Consider the following 7687-nt stretch of genomic DNA (forward strand, 5'->3'; position numbering starts at 1 on the left):
CAGGTACCAGAAGGAGCCAAGTAATTTCAACGACTTTTACGAGACACATCGGCCCTACTAATATATTCACTTGTGTGAAATCTCAATATCACAGCTTTTATAGTTTCTGAGATATAGCCAAATAACTTTTGAAGTTGTATGGCAGGTACCAGAAGGAGCCAAGTAATTTCAACGACTTTTATGTGACACATTGGCCCTACTAATATATTTGTTTGTGTGACATTTCAATATCACAGCTTTTATAGTTTCTGAGATATAGCCAAATAACTTTTGAAGTTGTATGGCAGGTACCAGAAGGAGCCAAGTAATTTCAACGACTTTTATGTGACTCATTGGCCCTAGTAATATATTCGTTTGTGTGAAATTTCAATACCATAACTTTTATAGTTTCTGAGATATAGCCAAATAAATTTTGAAGTTGTATGGCAGCTACCCGAACCGGTACCCCGATCATGTCCAATTTAAATAGGGTTCTGGCACTTACTATAATAAATCATTTGTGAAAATTTGGTGAACTTAGCTATATTAGTTTTTGAGTTATCGTTCGGACGGACGGACGGACGGACGGACGGACAGACAAAGCTAAATCAACTCAGAATTTGACGCTGATCAAAAACATATACTTGAGTCTATATCTAACACCGTTATTTCTTAGCGTTACAAACGGTAAGGCAAATTTAGTATACCCTTCGAACATACGTTCGTACGGGTATAATGATTCTAAAAAGACCTGGAATTGTATAAATAATATTTTGTACAATAGAGACAAAAATACCAGGAGCATACATTTGTTAAATGATTTAAATAATATCGATGCTGTGAATAAGATTAATGAATTTAATACATACTTTGCTACAATAGGGGAAAATTTGGCTACCAATATTGAACATAAATTTTTTTATGAGTTACCTAGAACAGACAAAGTATTTAATTTTGAAACAATTAATAAGTATGAAGTTACCAAAGTCATCAGTTCAATAAACAATTCAAAATCACTAGATATACATGGAATGACATCTGAAATGTTAAAATATTGTAAAGAATACTTATTTGAACCTATTACGCTAATAATAAATAAGTCTTTAGTTGAGGGTGTGTTTCATAATGTACTTAAAACTGGTAGAATTGCTCCTGTATTTAAAAGTGGTACGAAAAGTTTATTTGATAATTATAGACCTATATGCATTGCGCCTGTATTGTCCAAAGTTTTAGAAAAAGTGATTTTTATACAAATGTCTTTGTTTTTGGATAAGTATGATTTGCTTTCAAAAAATCAATATGGATTTAAAAGAAAATCAAGTACTGAAACTGCTATTTTTGATATGATAACAAAAGTACAATTTTTGAAAGATAATAGAAAAGTTGTATCTTTAGTTTTTATAGATTTATCGAAAGCATTTGATATGGTCACTCATGATATTTTGTTGAAAAAACTATATGGTTTCGGAGTTAAAGGCAGAGAATTTAAGTGGTTTGAGTCTTATTTAAAAAACCGTTCACAATTTATTAAAATCAATGACATTGAGAGTAACAAATCACAGATTAATTTAGGAGTCCCGCAAGGTAGCATATTAGGACCACTTCTTTTTAGTTTGTATATTGGCAGCATACATTCTGCATGTAAGAATGTGGACATATTCCTATATGCTGATGATATTTGTATAGTATTTCAAGCAGAAACTATAAGTCAGCTTGAACACAGAATGAATTGTGAACTAGATAGAATTTATGACTGGATGACTAAACAGAAACTCCTCATTAATATTAAAAAGACCAAATATATGATTATTGGGTCAACATGTCATAGAATTAATATCTATTTAAACAATCAAGTTCTTGATGAGGTTCCAGAATATAAATATCTTGGCTTATGGATTGATTCGCAATTAAAATGGAATGTTCATACAAGTAAATTGGGAAATAAACTATCTGTTGTTGCTGGAATATTTAAAAGAATTTCTACATTAGTTCCAAATGACGTAAAAAAGTCTATTTTTTATTCACTATTTCATAGCCATGTAAGCTATGGTATTAAATTATGGGGTGCTTCAACAAAAGAAACAATTTATGCTTTGCAAATTATTCAAAATCGTGCTATAAAAAATCTTTTTAACCATAATTGGAGAGAACATACTCAATTTATCCATCTAGCAAATGGGATATTGTTAAAAGAAGATTTAATCAAAATAAAGCTAACGGTACATTCATGAACTTCAAACATCAAGTATTCATTCTACAACAAAATTATGTAAAAGAAATGAAATACACACAGTTAATACCAGGAATAAAAATTTAATACACAGTGATCGTAAAAACACAGTGCACTATGGTACATCAACATCAATAAGTTTGGGTATACAATGGTACAATGGCCTTGAAAATGAACTCAAATTACTTAATGCTGTTTGTTTAAAAAATAGGTTAAGGGAAAAAACACTACAAAATTACAGTAAAACTTCTTTATTTAGTTGATTTGATAATTACATTAGAATATTATAGCTTTATGATTATTAATTTTAGTTTGTTGGTTTTATTTCTAATTTTTTTTTCTTTTCTCTTTTTTGAATTTTAAAATTTACTTTGTACTATACTACGAATATTGTTTTTGCTTTATATTTTTTTTTATTTTTACTTTTGAATCAATGTCATCTAACTATTAAAATTGAATTTTAATTTTTTTTTTTTTTATTTTATTGCATATAACATTTACTTTATTAAACTGATACAAATTTGATTTATATATACTTACTATTTGTTAAAAAAAAAAATTCATTTTTGTTATATAGTCTTTATATGAGAATAACTTTGTATTCTCTTCAGACATACTGAAATAAATAAATAATAAATAAAATTATTTATTATTTATTGTTTATTATTTATTATTTATTATTTATTATTTATTATTTATTATTTATTATTTATTATTTATTATTTATTATTTATTATTTATTATTTATTATTTATTATTTATTATTTATTATTTATTATTTATTATTTATTATTTATTATTTATTATTTATTATTTATTATTTATTATTTATTATTTATTATTTATTATTTATTATTTATTATTTATTATTTATTATTTATTATTTATTATTTATTATTTATTATTTATTATTTATTATTTATTATTTATTATTTATTATTTATTATTTATTATTTATTATTTATTATTTATTATTTATTATTTATTATTTATTATTTATTATTTATTATTTATTATTTATTATTTATTATTTATTATTTATTATTTATTATTTATTATTTATTATTTATTATTTATTATTTATTATTTATTATTTATTATTTATTATTTATTATTTATTATTTATTATTTATTATTTATTATTTATTATTTATTATTTATTATTTATTATTTATTATTTATTATTTATTATTTATTATTTATTATTTATTATTTATTATTTATTATTTATTATTTATTATTTATTATTTATTAGTTATTATTTATTATTTTATATTTATAAATTTTTATTTATTATTTGTTATTTATTGCTTATTATCTATTATTTATTATTTATAATTTTTCATTCATTTTTTATCATTTATTATGTATTACTTATTATTTATTATTTTTTAATTTTTATTCATTATTTATTATTGATTATTTATTATTTATTATTTATTATTTATTATTTATTATTAATTATTTATTATTTATTATTATTTATTATTTATTATTTATTATTTATTATTTATTATTTATTATTTATTATTTATTATTTATTATTTATTATTTATTATTTATTATTTATTATTTATTATTTATTATTTATTGTTTATTATTTATTATTGATTATTTATTATTTATTATTTATTATTTATTATTTATTATTTATTATTTATTATTTATTATTTATTATTATTTATTATTTATTATTTATTATTTATTATTTATTATTTATTATTTATTATTTATTATTTATTATTTATTATTTATTATTTATTATTTATTATTTATTATTTATTATTTATTATTTATTATTTATTATTTATTATTTATTATTTATTATTTATTATTTATTATTTATTATTTATTATTTATTATTTATTGTTTATTATTTATTATTTATTATTGATTATTTATTATTTATTATTTATTATTTATTATTTATTATTTATTATTTATTATTTATTATTTATTATTTATTATTTATTATTTATTATTTATTATTTATTGTTTATTATTTATTATTGATTATTTATTATTTATTATTTATTATTTATTATTTATTATTTATTATTTATTATTTATTATTTATTATTTATTATTTATTATTAATTATTTATTATTTATTATTATTTATTATTATTATTTATTATTTATGATTTATTATTTATTTTTTATTATTTATTGTTTATTTTTTGTTATTTATTAATCATTATTTATTATTTATTATTTATTTATTATTTATTATGTATTATTTATTATGCAATGTCGGCAGTGGGTTGAAGAGTTGGGAAAAAACTTACAGAAAACAATGTGCAAATGATTGGAAAGAGAAACTGAAAGAAAATAAATTAGTAGATGTAATTTACACAAACGAAAGTTTAATAAGCCAACGACTTTAATTATTAATGTAAATGGTGTTAGAGTATACCATTTAGTGAAAATAATATTTAGTGATGATTGCAGATTTCAACTCACTTGAGACATAGGGTGCATTAAGAGCCGCATGTAAATCTTGAGGACCCTCTACTTATAAAGGTCTTTCCTGTATTTGGACAGAAAGAATGAGCGATATAAGTCTCTCGGTTTAGTTCAGAAAAATGGGATATCACTCCCGCGTTTTCCTTTCTGGAAAACAGCATCATAACAAATCTTACTTTACTAGCAAAATTTACTTTTACCTCCTCGCTTCTAAAAGTTATGGCTTTCAAAAACGTCGAAACCTATTTTTCCTCTTTCCTCAGTCAAAATTACAAACTTTTTATAGATTTCCAGAAATCGGGAAAGCCGCATTAGGAAGCGTTGAAATGGCAAGATAGTCATTAGAATTAACTTTTATCTTAATCTCTATTTTTTTTTAATTTTTCAATCGTCTCTCTCTCTTCCACCTACTAGTTTTAAATTGAAATTTAAAGACAGTAATCTGAAAATTTGTTTTGGAGAAAAATGGAAAATACTCGCAATATATTGTTTTACGTGAGACAAAAGTTTTTTAAATGTTTGTATTTAAAATATTATGTAATTCCTTACCATTTTGACTTGAAATGGACGATTTCCGGCCAATATGATTTTGATTAATATTATTTTTATTTTCGACATCGTCCTTACGTTTTTCACAAATATCATCTGGCTTATGTTTTTCCATAACAAATTGTTTTATAATTACATTTCCATCAAATATATATTTATTACCAACAGTAACATCTGATGTATTGCCAGCAATAGATAACTGATTTATATTGAACTGCGTTTTCAGTTCCGGAAGATCTGCGTCCTCTTTACTAGTCGAGACTGATTTACTTATATCTTGTTTAATTATTTTCAGACTCTGAATAGGGTTTTCATCCTTTTGTTCACCTAATTTTTTTATTGTACAATTGAAATTGTTAAACTCTTCATCTGAATCAGAATTCATGACACGTAAAAATTCATCATCGTTAAAATTTATTGAATTAATTGAAATTTTGTGGCTTTCGTCGCTTTTGATGCTAAAACTAGAACTGGATTTGACGGAATGTAAATCCTCTACTGATATAAAGTTACTGTTAGCACGGTTTGTGCATTCATTTATTTCTTTGTTACAATCTTCTACAAAATTTTGTTTCTTTAGTTGTGGGTCAAGATTAGAATCTTTTACTTCTATGTTACAGTTTGGTTGAACATTTGTAAAACTCTTTTTACTAGAAAAACAATTATTTAAGTGTGACGGTTTTAATTTTGTTTCCAAATTTCTAAAGCTATCGCTATCGTGGGTTTCCATATTTTTAATATTATATATCTTTGATGTTATGCTCTGCAAATATAAAGAATATTTGTTAATTAAAGATTGTATATGTCCAAATTTTGTTTTCTTTAATAGTAATAGCATGAATTTGAAAAGTTTAATCAATTTTACATCACCGTATACTCAAGGGTATATTAACTTTGGTACGAAGTTTGTAATATCTTGAAGGAGTCGTTTGCGGTATGGACATGTAAATTCATTTCTGCTCAGAATTCTACGTTGATTAAGACATATGCTTTCTCCCGTCAACCCATCCATCCTTCTATTCGTTCGTACGATAACTCAAATACAAATAAAGCAAATATTGCAAGTTCTTTCAAAAACCAAAATTTCAAAAGTTGTTTCTTTTGTTCCTGTTACAAATGGGCCAATTTAGACAACTGATTCAGGTAGCTGCCATGCACTTCAAAGAGATTATTTTAAACATATCAAAATAATCTCTTTGAAGTGTATAATAGAAGTATAATTATGAAATTTTGTATACGTGTGCTCAATTACATTTTATACATGATCTAAACATTTAAATGGAATGGCTTGACAGGTTCAAGTATGTCTCCAAAAGCTAAGTTTAAATATTCGGAAAAATAATAAAGTAAGGTTCATGGAGTATAGCAGTCGTTTTAGGCAGTAGCCTAAATTTCTATTTTTCCGCTGGCGGTTTTTGACATTATCCGTTCCATGTGTGTGACACAATTTTTATTTTTTTTATTTTATTTTATTTCAATCTACTGGGAAATAACCCTTACAGATTTTGGAATAAAAAATAGAAAATCAGCTTAAAATTAAGTAAAGAAAAAATTAAACAAATAAAACAAAATTCATTATATGTATATAGTATATAATAAAATTAAAGCTTAAGTACTATTGAAAAATTTGGTGACATCTCTTCTAACTTTATCTCTATTAGAATCAAAATCAATTTCAGAGGAGCAAATATTAAATAAACGTTGAGAAGCAACTATAGGCTCGTAAAAACCATAATTAGTTCTATGCGAATCAAGATATAGAAAACGACGATTTCTGACAGCATGTGCTGGGGCGTAAATATTATATAAATTCAAAATTTCTGAGCAATTTATTCTCGCAGATAAAACATCATAAGAAAACATTACAGAAGCAACATTACGTCTACATTCAAGAGTTTGAATATCAATGAGTTTACATTTGGCAATGTATCCAGTGGTATTCAACTCCCAATTAAATTTACGCAAGCAAAACCGAACCATATTCTTCTGGACAGATTCAATACGCTTTATACGATTTTCGTACGATGACATCCAAATAAGAGTGGATAACATCCTGTTATCCAGAATTATCCCCAAATCTTTTATTTCATCGACACAATCTAATATAAAATTATTCACCCTATAGCTAAAATTAATGAAATTATTTGTTCTATAGAATCTCATGACCTTACATTTTTCTACATGAAATCATTCGAAGAACACCAGTTATAAAATTTATGAATATTTAACTAGAGCCGATGACAATCCTCCACTGATCTAATAATATAAAACAATTTTGTGTCATCAGCGAATGATAAAATAGAACAGTCAATATGACAAGCACAATCATTTGTGAATAAAAGAAAGAGCAAAGGACCCAAATGCGTTCCTTGAGGAAATCCAGAGGTAGCTAGAAATGAATAAGATTCACAATTGGAGATTTTAACAGAAATTTTGCGCTCTAATAAATAAGAACGTATTCAC

This window comes from Condylostylus longicornis, unplaced genomic scaffold (genome assembly GCF_029603195.1).
Source record: "Condylostylus longicornis isolate FDR11 unplaced genomic scaffold, ASM2960319v2 ptg000051l, whole genome shotgun sequence".
Lineage (NCBI taxonomy): Eukaryota > Metazoa > Arthropoda > Insecta > Diptera > Dolichopodidae > Condylostylus > Condylostylus longicornis.